The sequence below is a fragment of the Rousettus aegyptiacus genome, unplaced genomic scaffold (assembly GCF_014176215.1).
Source record: "Rousettus aegyptiacus isolate mRouAeg1 unplaced genomic scaffold, mRouAeg1.p scaffold_m13_p_4, whole genome shotgun sequence".
In the NCBI taxonomy this organism is placed as follows: domain Eukaryota; kingdom Metazoa; phylum Chordata; class Mammalia; order Chiroptera; family Pteropodidae; genus Rousettus; species Rousettus aegyptiacus.
Genome location: NW_023416307.1, coordinates 47,163,080 through 47,176,129, shown reverse-complemented (window position 1 = coordinate 47,176,129; position 13,050 = coordinate 47,163,080). Strand labels below are relative to the sequence as shown.

Genomic DNA, 13,050 nt, shown 5'->3' with positions numbered 1-13,050 from the left:
GAAGGTAAGAATGGACTTCCTCATGTACTTGAGAGCTAGGAGGCCCTTAGAGAAATTTAAAAGAATTCATGTATTTATAAATGTAGAAGCCTGTGGTTAAAGGAGTGGAAGCAAGTCACATTGTGAACTCCAGCTTGTCTGATTGGGCTGTTCTGATGCCTTCCACATCCCCTGTTGGGTTTCCTGCTGTGAAATCACTGGTCTTTTCTGTTGCTGATTTTCCTTCTGTCTGCAGCTGACCTCACCTCACAGTCTAACCTCTTTGCCTTTCATCATTTAATGACCTGAAAAACCCCTGCAATAACCTTTTTCTTCATTTTCCTTTCCTATGACCACGTCCAGACCGAAGGCCGCCACCTCCTGCTTTCCCAGCTGGGTCCACTTCGGTGTATAGCTCCTCTAGGTCCTTTTACCTTGTCAACCTGGGCCCTGGGCAGAATCTTTTGTTTCCTTTGTACCATCTCCTTCTGCAGCAGTCATCACCCTTTAAGTCTTATTTCGTACCTGGATGTGGCAAGAGTCTTTTAATTACTCCCTCTACTCCCTCTAATTCATTGTTCAAATGATTTGCAGCAGTGATGCTTATTTCCACATTTTGCTGAGCATCCAGCAGAATCCCTCCCCTGATATATCTCTGCTTCTGCCTTTAAAAAACTGCTTTGTTTGCATTGAGAGAATGAGACATTGAGTAAACTATTTTTTTTTCCACTGATGGAAGAAGCCTAAGTATAGAAATTTTTAGCCAATACAGGAGCCAAAGAAGGGGTTAGTTTTTATTATTTCTATCTTTTAAGTTGTAATGTTTTACAAGCACACATGTGCCTAGTGGCAAAGAGAATGGGGAAGAGAATTTTATGGTCCTCTAATTTAGGAAGAAATACTCTCTCCTGCCCTGCCATTCTGAAATGTAACACCTTACACTCCAAATTTAAAGGCCCACTGCCTGCTCAGCTGGGCCCCACAATATTTCACAGCTATAAGGAGAAGCCACACAAAACAGTCATAATGGTTTAGAAGTTTTAGGACAATAATCTATTTGGCCTTTGGTTTTGATCCCTGGGTGTGGTCTGGGAGAGAGGTCTGGTAGCTGGGACCTCCCTGTCTGAGAAGGTGAATCCAAATTGCTTTATGATCTGTGAAGCTGAACTGCTTACCTTTTGGGTCAAGTACAAAATTTCTGCTTATCTTCCCATGCCCCGCTTTGCACATTTCACACTCTAGCCTTACCTAGCTGCTCATGTTTCCTGTAAAAATCTGACCTTCCATGCCTCCTTTATTTTCTTTGTAGCCTTATTCCACCAGGGAGCTGCTTACTTATCTACTTAAAATACTTACTGTTCTCCAAAACTTGGATCTAGAGCAGTGCTTCTCAAAAGTGCAGTCCCCAGTCCTGCAGCATTAGCTTCACAGAGGAACTTATTAAGAGTGCAGATCACATACCCATCCCAGACCTCCTGAATTGGAAACCCTAGAGTGGGGTCCAATGATCTACATTTCAGTTAGTCAGAAACGTAGTTAAAGTTGAGAACCATCACTCTAGAGTGAACTCCGAGTCCTCCCAGGTCCCTAGTGAGCACTGTCAAAGATCTCATTATGGGAGGGGTTGGGGTGGGGGTGGCGGGGGCAGTGTAAAATGGTGGGCTTGAGTGGGCTTTCTGGAAGGCTCTGGATTCTGTATCATGCCATGGAACTGACCCCGTTTTCATTTAGTCCATAAATGTTTATGGAGGAGATCTACTAAATGCAAGGGAATATGGTGAGACTTGGAGAAGTTTCAGGCATGACTCAACCATGAATTTTGCACAATATAAACAGTGGGGATTGGAGGGAGATTTAAGATTTGCCAACAACTATGAGGAAGAAATTGTCAAATGATCTAAGGAGACTCAAGAAAGTTGAGGGGAAGAAGACAATGTTTTTTATTAGGGCATGGGGACATGAATGAGTTTGAGTCATTCAACAACAGTCATTAAATGCAGATGATGAGGACAAGGCTGAGAGAGGAATAGTCCACAACCTCGAAAAGCTCACAATGGGTAAAGAAAGATATAACAAAATCATGGGTACCAATACAAGAAGCAGTCAAGGGCGATGATTAAAAGTGTGAGCTCTGCTACTAGCTTGGCTTCACCATTTACCAGTTATATGAATTTGAGTAATTTACTAAACCCTCTGTGTCTTCCTCAGTTCTCTCATCTGTAAAGGGGAATAATTAAACCAAGTATCTCAAAGTTGTAAAGATTAGCACACAATAATAGACAAAAGGTCTTTGAAACATTTAGCCCAGGACATAGTAAGGGCTCAGTAGATGTTAGCTATTATTTTGTCATAAGTATTGTGATAGCAACTTGTACAACACATCCAGAAGTGGGTGTTCTATAATATAACCATTCTTATAGTGTTTTATTAATGGCAGAATATCTATAGAAAGCATTCAAACAGTAAGCCCAGCTGAGCTCAGTGGAATTATTTTGTATCGGTCAAGAGTATTGTGCTAGGACTTACTTAATCTGGAAAGGACTTCAGTGTTTTTTCTTTCTGTGAATAGATTCTCAATCAGTCTGTTTCATACTTATAAGCTAGTCATATTGCCTAATCAAAACCTCCAATGCCAGGCAGTTCACTTAGGGTACAACCTTTGTGTAAGATAAAAACAAACCAGAAGCTCACTTTTGCATTAGCACAGGCCTCTGGGTGGGGCAGATTGCATTGAAAAATGTAATGAAGAGAGTGAGGTCACATCACATCCCCATTGGTGCCAAGGCATTCTGCTCAGACACAAACCAAGTGGCTTTTTTTCAATTTCCAAATTTAGTTTTCTGTTCTTTGGAGTCATCTGCATCTTCCTGTTAGAATAAAAAGAAAAAAGACAGTTTATTGAACTAGCTAGTAAAATGATTCAAAAATAATATTTATATGAAGCAATTGGAAATACAGCTCAGAGAAGAGAGTTCTCTCTATGTGCATATATAACATGCCATGGACCAGAGCTCTGAGAGCATCATTGCATGTCGTAGAGTTTGCCTGACAACCTCTAGAGTTTCTTTTCTGCCTAGCTTCCTTCAGAGGTAAGATAAGGAATGGAGAGGCCGGGTGAAGTCACCTCAACTCTGAAGTTCAGTTATAATAAATGCTGGGTTCAGGTTTACCTATAGAACTAGGCTAAGTCAGCTCTCAGTGTGGGAGCTGGAGGAGTTGTGTGCTGATTGTCTGGAGGTTTATAGTTTGAAAGGGAAGGGAAGAGTGAAGCCTCTATTTAGGATGCCACCCAAATAAAGTGTGTATATTGGGACAATGGACTGTTTATACTACACAAAGGCAATCTCTGTGGCAAATGTTTAGGCTGGGGTCAGGAAGACAGCCTGTCACTATAGAATGAGCAAATCTGACAGAAGATTGGGGATGTATTAGATTTTGGCGAAAAACTGTGTCTAGCCCGAACTCACTATGTTAGTTTGCTAAGGCTGCTCTAACAAAATACAACAAAACTGAGTGGCTCGATCAACAGAAATTTATTGTCTCTTGGTTCGGGAGGCTAGGAGTCCAAGATCAAGTGTTGGAAGGATTGGTTCCTTCTGAGGGCTATGAGGGAAAATCCATTCCATGCCTCTCCCTAGCTTCTGGTGGTGGCTTCCTAGCAGTCGTTGCTGTTCCTTGGTTGGTAGAGCCCTCACCCTGCCTCTGCCTTCATTTTCACATGGTGTTCTCCCCACATGCATGTGTGTCTTCAAATTTTCTCTTTTCATAAGGACATCCACCATATTGGATTAAGGCCCACATTCATGACATCATTTTAACTCGAGTACCTTTGTAAAGACCCTATCTCCAAATGTGGTTACATTTTAAGGTACTGAGTATTAGGACTTCAACATATGCATTTGTGGAAAACACAGTGCAACCCATACACTCACATATAATGAATCTATTCTAATTCGGTCTCATATACTATTATATGAAGAGAGGTGTGGACCCTGAAACTGGAAGCCTGAGAGATGATGCCAACTCTACCTCTGATTTGTGATGTGACTCAGACACATAGACTCTGATGCCTCTTCCCTTTCTGTAATGAGAAGGCTTGGTGTTGTGCTCTTAGGTTTCTTTCATCTCTAGTCTTCTAGGGCTCTGCACATCTTTCTCTGAAGTTCTGTCCTGTTTAGAAAGTCTCATATTTGCCATTTGACCTTGTAGTGATGTGAGCCAGGCCAGGGACTGCCCCAAAGATGGGGGAGGAAGAACTGATTTATGCTTTTATTTGAACTGTCAAGAATACTTGTACAACCTTCTGGTTTTGTGGATGTTTGGTGGGTTCCCAGAAGTGCCTTGATTATCCTCTATATTCTTCATATGAACAGGCCTTATCAAAGTGTAACCTCTCTAGTCTGACACTACCTGGAATATATCATCCTGAACAACCCTGACCACCTGAGGTGGTGTCTAAGGTTTAGGATCCTATCAATGTACAGACACTGCTGGATCTCAGTAAGTCTTCATAACTGATGCAAATGTTGAGCCACACTGTGTAGATCTCATTGATCTACTTAGCCATTGTTGAGTGTCTTGTGAAGCATATCTGGGGAGGGTTGATTTTCACACACTTCAGTAACTTATTTTTATATGCACATATGACCTTCTGACTCTTAATTTGTGTTTTAATGTTTTGTATGTGTATGTATTCTTGAGTACTAATTATCAAGTATTATAAGCTTGCTATTCTGTGTGTTGGGCAAGGTGCTTTTTTTTTTTTGAGCATCAGTTTCCTCATCTATAAAATAGGCATAAAAATTTCCATTCTGTCCCCTCCTTAGGATTGTGAAAATGGGTCATGTAAAATGCTGGGTAATGAGCGATGGACTTTATGGATAGAGAGATCATATGTCTCTGTTTATACTTATTGTCTAGGGGTGATAATAGCATCTTTTTATGCTCTCAAAAAAGTCTGAGTTTATATAAAAAAGTATACGATCATCTTCTACAATAACAAATATAAAGATTCTTGGTTTTAGCATTCATGTCACTATTAGATGATCTTAAATTCTGGGTTCTCAAATAGTCTCATTTAAGAAAAATTTTCAGAGACTTTTTCTTTTGCTTACTTTGAATGGCAGAATTACAGACCAAATATGAACTTAATACACCCATGCCTATTCATGTAATTGATGTCATGGCCGAGGTGAACCTCAAAGAGAGCCTGCTGCTACTTTGCCCCAGGACCATCGTGGGCCCTGCCAGTGCTCAGGCTGTTCATGGGCTCCAGTCACTCGACTGATTTTTCCTTATCACTTACTCTATCCCTAGGAATGGCTACAGGATGATACCAGTTTTCCTCATTCACCTTTCCTGTCTGATCTAAAGACAAGTACTCAGACCCTGTCCATTGTGAAGATAAAACCTCTGGTCACACTGATAGAGAGATGGTAATAAACAGAATAAAAAACATGGGAAGACTGCAAAGCTTACGAAAGGATATAATGTTCTTACAAACTCCTTGGTCTATATGTCTCTACTCACTTGGCTGTGACAGTCACTGCAAACCTCAGTGGGCTTCTGTCCTCTGCCTGCGGCTGGAATGCATCACAATTCTTCCTTTCCTTAGACTCCATTTTCTCCTTTGGGAAAAAACACATCTGCATCAAAGTCTTGTCCTTCAACTAATACCGAATAATAGGTTACAGCCTTTCCTTGGATGAGCATTTGCACCTCGGGATTTGCAGACTGGAGAATACTCATTTAACAGGGAATTTTATTCATCTAATTGCATATTCTTATTATTATTATCATCATCATCATTAAAATTTTTAGCAGTAAAATGTGACTTAGAGATCACAGAATTTATGGTGCCCATTTCCCTTCGTACAGTTGAAGAAAATGGTAATCATTAGTCAGAAATTAGTAATCATTCTTTGATCACAGAGTCGGCCTCATGCAAGGTCTCTAGGTTCAAGATTTATTCCTAATATACAATTCATAGTCACTTATTTATCATTTTATCTTACCATGAGGTATTGAATATTATAAGTTTTGCCAATGAATAATGAAATTCTAAATGGATTGTATGATTTCTAAATTCTCAGTCTCTTCCTCCAGTAGATTACAGTGGCCACATTTTGGCCACTTTTAACATTCGTGTTGTTTTGATTATTTATGAAGCAACTGACCATAGTCTGTGGCATATAATAATTTGTCACGTAATTATTATGTAATTATTACGGTATGTGATAATTTGTCACAGGGATAATAACTACCACTTGGGTTATTTTAGGAATTAGATGAGATAGGACGTGAAAAATTCTGAGTTTGAATGTGAATTCTTTGGGCTGCAAAGCTGGATGTGGGAGTGGTTACTTAGTGAGAGAGCCTAGTTATAAAACACCCAGCATTGACATTTGAATGAACTGGATTCAAGGGCTGGGCGATTTGGAAAGGTCTCTGAATGCAGTCTTCATAAATGTAGGAGCTCTATTGTAATTCTATATAATAGTGTTCTTTGCATTTTCTTGTTATCACCAGGGCCTCTTTATGTTTGGCCTTATAGTGGTTGCCACCTTTCTGCAGCTCCTCAAGGCAACTTGCTAGCAGGAACATGTTACTTGCAGAGAGTTTATCAGTGATGAGAGCACATTCTTATGCCCGAAGGCCTGGGGAGGTGAATCACCTGGATTTACTCATTTCATAGACGAAAACTACCCTTCTAATCCTTAATTTCCTACTGAAACCTGGTTCAAACATCATCATCTCCTAGCTAGATTCTTCAACTCGAAGTGATCACTCATTCCTCTAAACCATGGTCCCAAACATTTTTGGCACCAGGGACTGGTGCTCCTATGAGAATCTAATGCCTATTAATCTGAACCGAGGTAGTGATACTAGTGCTGGGGAGTGGCTGCAAATACAGATGAAACTTTGCTGGCTTGCCACTACTCACCTCCTGCTGTGCAGCCTGGTTCCTAACAAGCCATGGACCTGTATCTGTCCATGGCACATGCCATGAACCTGTACCTGTCCATGGCCTGGGGATTGGGAAACCCCTGATCTGAACCATGGCAGCTGTATCTCTCATGCATACATGCCTCTTTTTGCCTTTTATACTGTGCTCTAGTATAGCATATGTCTTATTTCTTTCTATACTTCCTAGCATGTCTTGCACAGAGTCGGACACATAGTAGGCTCTCATGAAAAGTGCAATGAAATCGAGTTGAGCAGAGAGGATAGGGTGAGAGAACTCAGTGGATCAGGGCCAGGCCTTTACTCCTGTGGAACACTTTCAGGTCTTTCGTTAGTGTCAAGGGATCTAAACTTCACCTTTGTACCTGGGCTGCATATTTCTACGGCCCGCACACATTCCTTGACAGCAACTTGGCAGCAGAGAAGCTCAGAAACATTTATGGAAATGTAAGCAAATTGGTTAATAACGAGACAAAAAGAAGCTCACACAGTCTTCTCCTCCTGTGCACAATTCTTTTAAAGACTGTGTTATCATTTCAACAGTTTGGTGAATAGCTGTGTCTTCTCACTGACCTGTCCTCTTGTGCTTGCAGTGGTAAAATGTGATGGCTCGTCATGGGAAAAAGCTGTAGGCATCTTTCCAAGCTGCTTGGCAATATGTAAGTAGGAATTTGAGATAAAGAGAGATGAGTACCTGGGTATCGGTGACAATTTTAATATGTGCTCATCAACTTGGAATTTTTATGTTTATTCGTACCAAACTTAAAAAAAATATTCTGACACTGTAGTGATTGTATTTTATCTTTTTTTTTTGGGGGGGGCAGCAGGAGAACCTTATTTTTCAATATTCTTATAAAAAATACCAGAGTTGACCCTAAAGCAGTTAGGCTGGGAGGTGTGTGTTGGAGGGGTCGCCTCTTTTTATCATCTCCTCTTACCTACTTCTGGGCCCTTCTCACAACTGTAGGGCTCTGTGGAATGCAGAAAACCTCTGCATTTTTTCTTGTCATTATCACACTCATGCAGTTTATTACAGAAGCCTATTGGATTGGACATCAAGGAAGATCAGTTCTAGTTCTGGCTTCGGCGTTAATTTTCTATAACACTGAGTAAAACAAACACCCTCCCTGGGTCTCAGTTTCTTCATTGGCGAAATAAAGGAGCGTGTCTAATATGATCTCCTTGGTGTGGTACCTTATGGCTGATAGTTTTATTGTGGTCTAGTTCATAATGTTAAGTTACTTATTCCTTTAAAACTAACTTCAAATCACATAATTTTAGCACTGAATATGGGCCTGGTTAGCTTCTGATTTCTTATGCGATCTTGAAATTTATTTTCTTTTTGTTGGCCAAAATACTTGACTGAATACCTCCACTTCACAATAGCTTTCGGCTTCTTACCCAACTGGAGGAGTATTTTCAGTTTGTAAAGGGATTTCTGTTTAACGTCTCCTGTGATCTTTATAGAAAGTATATGAGGTATCAGGAAGGGCATTTCATGTGCATTACACAGTAGGGGAAAGGGTTAAAAAAAACCAACTGTCCCAAAGTCATACAGCTGGTAAGTGACTCATCCAGTGACTCTAGCACATATTGGGTTAACTTTTGACTCCTAGGAAATTGGTTGTTAGAGAACATAAGTAACCCATGAAATTTCCATTGAAGGCCCACGAACTTGTTGTCTTGATAATTGACGTCTATGGCTCCCGTTTTCCTAATCCAGAAGAAATTAGGAGTGGGGCATAGAATCTCTAAGGAGTCTCTTAACCTTTGACCTAGTCTCCAGACCACCATTCCTGTCTCCTTCAATACATCTACTCTGTAATCAGAGAGGATTTTTTCTAAAGCACAAAAATAATCACATCATTCTCCTTTACTGTTTTCCTACTGCCTTCTTGGCAACTCTGCAATGTAATCTAAATTACTTTCTTTGATGTATAAAACCATTCATTATTTGGTCTTTGCCTACTTCAACAGCACCCTCCTCCCCTCTCCAAGCCCTCCATTTATTTGTCAAAACTGGCTTTCGCACTCATGATATTCCAGTTCTGATGCTAAGTTGGAGATGAAATCTGATGAATGAGATAGACCTAAGTGATGTCCTGTCTGGGACAACCACCTATAATCCAGGTCAGCTAAAGGTCAGGCATATGACATTGCTCAGCCCAGTTTTCTCTCTCATTTCCTCCATTCTCCCTCCACCTATCAAATATCTACTCATATTCGAAACTCAAGCTCTATCACCTCTATGAAGCCTTACCTTAAGTCTCAAGGAGAATTGAAGTAAACTATCCTTTTAGCTTTCACTGTAATTTGTATATGTCTCTATAATAGCACCAATACCACTTTAACTATAGTTATTAGTGTAGTAGGCTGCAGACACCTTGAAGGTAGGACATTCAATAAACATTTATTTGCTAATTTAACAGTTTGAGTCAAAATACTACGCAATCAATAAATCTCTGTCCAGAAGCAAAAAAACATTTATCGTGCTTATATTATTTTAGTTGATCTGCCTGTAGCTATATCCCAATATATTATCCTTTGCATCGGATCATATACTAGATTATTTGCTACTTCAGCAAAGTATACTGAGACTCTCAACTGATGGCTTGAGTTAATTTTCAGAGAACCAGAGAAGGTGGCAGCTAAGGGATGGGTGAACGAGAGCCTTATGTATGCTACAGCCACTTACACTCTATATAAACTTTTCTGTTGCAGACATGTAAATGAGGAAGTAGCTAGATTCAGGCCCTGCTTTGTGCCCAAATTAGATTATTTTAGATCATCTACTATTATGATTCTTATAAATGAACATTTACATATAATTCCACCTTTGTTAGAAAAGCAAGATATATATTGAAAACATTAAAAATTACTGATTTTTAAAAAAACAGCATACTTAAATACAAGAAAAGAGAATGAAAATGAAACAGTATAAAAAAAACAAAATTAATTCTGACCAGGATTCCTACTGTTAGTGCATATTATTCAATGAATCTATACAAACCTTCCTACTTTACATTTTCCAAAGTTATCACAGACAACTCGATAGCAAATGAAGATATAATTGCTATTTGATATTGAAACCCATGCTGTAGATTTGCCCATTTCTAATAGGTGTTTTACTCTAGATTCAATCCCTATTTATACTTCGCGCATTCAGTTGAGAGACAACATTTTCTGTTACTGTGCAGACACAGGTCCAAAGTCATCTCCTTTAAATGCCTTCCTAATTAACCTCGTCCATCTTTAAATGCAGCCACATCTCCTCAGCACTTGGGCTCTTTTTGGAATTCTATTCATTCTTGCTAGTTTGCATATTCAGTGTGTTCGCCTTCTGTCTTGTTTTTATGTTTATTCAGTCAGTTTTTCACACTTCACAGGAGTGAGATCTATCATGCATCCATGTCTGTCTGTCTGTTTTCCCTTATCCTCAAACTCAATTATGTCTCCTCCACCACCAGTATTTGATTTATTTATAACTACTGGCTCGATTGTGAGGTCCATGTGGGGGGTGGGGGATCATGTCTTTTTTGTTCACTGCTGCAAGCCCAGTGCCATGATAACATCTGCTAAATAATATTTGTTAAATAGATATATTATAGTAAATTTAGAAAATTCAAGTGCATATAAGAAAATAAAGGGGAAAAAATTCACCAATTGGCTGATAAGTATCAAATAACTAAGTTCTATCATGTGTACATATTCCATATGTATATAAGATATCAATATTTATTTTAAAAAAGATCATACATGGCTTGACATGCTTTTTATGCATCATATCATGATTTTTTTTATTGTATGTCACTATATATTACTTACATTATCATTAAAAATTATTGTTCTTAAAAATTATCCATATGTCATCTATTCTCAAATTTTTAAGACCCAGGAGATTTGAACACTTCAAAATTATTGAAGATTCTAATGAGCTTTTGTTTGAGTTGTATCTATTGATATTTACTTTATTAGAAAATAAAACAGGAATTTGAAACAATAATTAATTTATTTAAAAATAAGTAATAAAAGCAAATGATTATATGTTAATCTAAGCAACATTTTTATTAAAATAACTAGTTTTTTCAAAACAAAAATATTGATGTGAAGAATAATATTGTTTTACATTTTTGCAAATCTCTTTCACGTCAGGCTTAATGGATGACAGCTGGGTTGTCATATCTTCTTCTGCATTCAATCTGTGACAAAAACTGCTTTGGTTAAAGAATATTTAAAAAATCCAGTCTCACACGTATATGTAGTTGGAAAATGAAGGAATATTTCCACAGTTATTTCAATGAATTGTGTCTATCTTTAATACAATATCAGCACTCAAAAGTAGTGGTTTCTTAAAGATCAGTTGCAATAAGGAATTGGAAGTCATACTGGCAAATATACACTTTTACATTAGTCTGCTTTCTATTTTTAATGGATCTTTCTATTTTGAATGGATCTTTCTATTTTGAATGAAGCATTATCTTTTGACATTATACATTGATCATTTGGTTCACTGACTTGTGCAGATCTTCCAAATGTTGATACATTATACAATGTTATCACATGTCTTAGAACTTCTAGAAAATACATACCATAAGAGATTGATAACTAAAAAGGCATGTAACAGATTAATATTATTACAAAAAATAGTTTTGACCTTGTAGACCCTCATGGGAAGATTCTAGAGACTTCTAGGATTCTCTGGACCACATTTTAGGAATTGGTTCAATCTGTCAATCAAACTCATGCCAGTGTTCAGTACTGAAAAATTCTTAACCATTATAATATTGCTTTTCTTCTACTATAGAAATATCTGTTAAACATACTAGAGCATATTTATCTGTTTTGCATTTCCTATCATACTATTTCTAACTTCCATTTCGCCAACACTAAATTCCACTCTAACTTAGTATAAAAGTTAAGCTCATCTGGTGAGATTTTTACTCTAATTATTTCATTTTTAAGATATTATTTTTTCTCATTTGCCTATTTTTGTTTCTTAATTTCCTGTTCTTATTTTATGAACTTCAGTTCTTATATCATGATCATTAATTATTATTTTATCTCTGAAAGTTTTAATTTTACTTTTTAAAAACTTTTGTTCTAATGTATCTTTTTTTCTCTATTTCATGGGTATAAATTATCCTGTTTGTTGGGTCTGATCATTTTATATCACATTCCTGAGCATTTTTATGTGCTTTATAATTCTTATTTAAGATATCTTCTTCTTTCTGAGGATTTCTCTTCAATTTAGGGGAATTTCCCTACAGTTCTGGACAGGAATTTTGCATTTTCTTAGATCTGGGTCCTACAAGATGCGTAGCTTCAAATCAAGTCTTCTGATAACAGCTCAGTCGGAGTTTCACCTTGAGGGAGAGTACAATCTCAGGGCTTGCATCCATGTGCCACACAGATATAAATCCCATTTTTACATGGGTATTTCTGCCTTTGCCCTCAGAATGTCCCTGGGAGAGTGGAAAGACCTTTTCCATTATCTTTTTTGCAGGTGGGCAGTATAATCCCAGCTTCTGGATTGATTTGGTGAGCCCATCTCTGTCCCTCCTGCCATGCAGTAGTCGTACTTATTCCACATTGTATGTTCCCATTAAGAATCCTGACCCAATGTCTATCTTCATTCCTAATCCCTCACGGACTAGTAACTTTTCTCACATTTATTACTGTGGGTTGCCTCTCTATTTCTGCCATGCACAATTCTTCCATTCTTTGTTGCATGTATTCTGTCTCCAATTATATATAATTTATGATGCCATTTTTTAAAAATTTATTTTATCAGTTATTTCTGAGTTCAGAGTGAAGAGAGAATTTTTGGTTTGTGTTTAACTTGCCATCTTTACCCACTTGTCCATTACATGAATCTACCAACATTTATTAAACTAATTCCACATTCTTGGATATTTAGGTTGTTTTGAGTTCTTGTTATTACAAATATCACAATGATGAATATCTTTATAGCTAAATATTTGCATGTATTTATTACAGTATTCTCAGATTACATTTTCAGAAATAAAATTATTGGTGATTTTTACCTTTTTATTATACATGTCTGACCATGTCATTCTTCTAGATTTTTATTAGCTTTTCATTGCCTTC

General features: G+C 37.8%; 1 protein-coding gene across 3 annotated transcripts in view; it reads left to right on the top strand.

Annotated features, from left to right (window-relative positions):
* Window positions 1-13,050, top strand: part of FGF12 (fibroblast growth factor 12) — a 477,520-nt gene that overhangs the window by 33,669 nt on the left and 430,801 nt on the right. Inside the window, exon 1 of one of the 3 annotated variants that reach the window (XM_036219788.1) lies at window positions 1,642-7,601. The exons of the other annotated variants lie outside the window; for them this stretch is intronic. The gene's annotated coding sequence lies outside the window, so the exon portion shown is untranslated. Of the gene's footprint in view, window positions 1-1,641; window positions 7,602-13,050 lie in introns of those variants that run through there. 3 annotated transcript variants of the gene reach the window in all.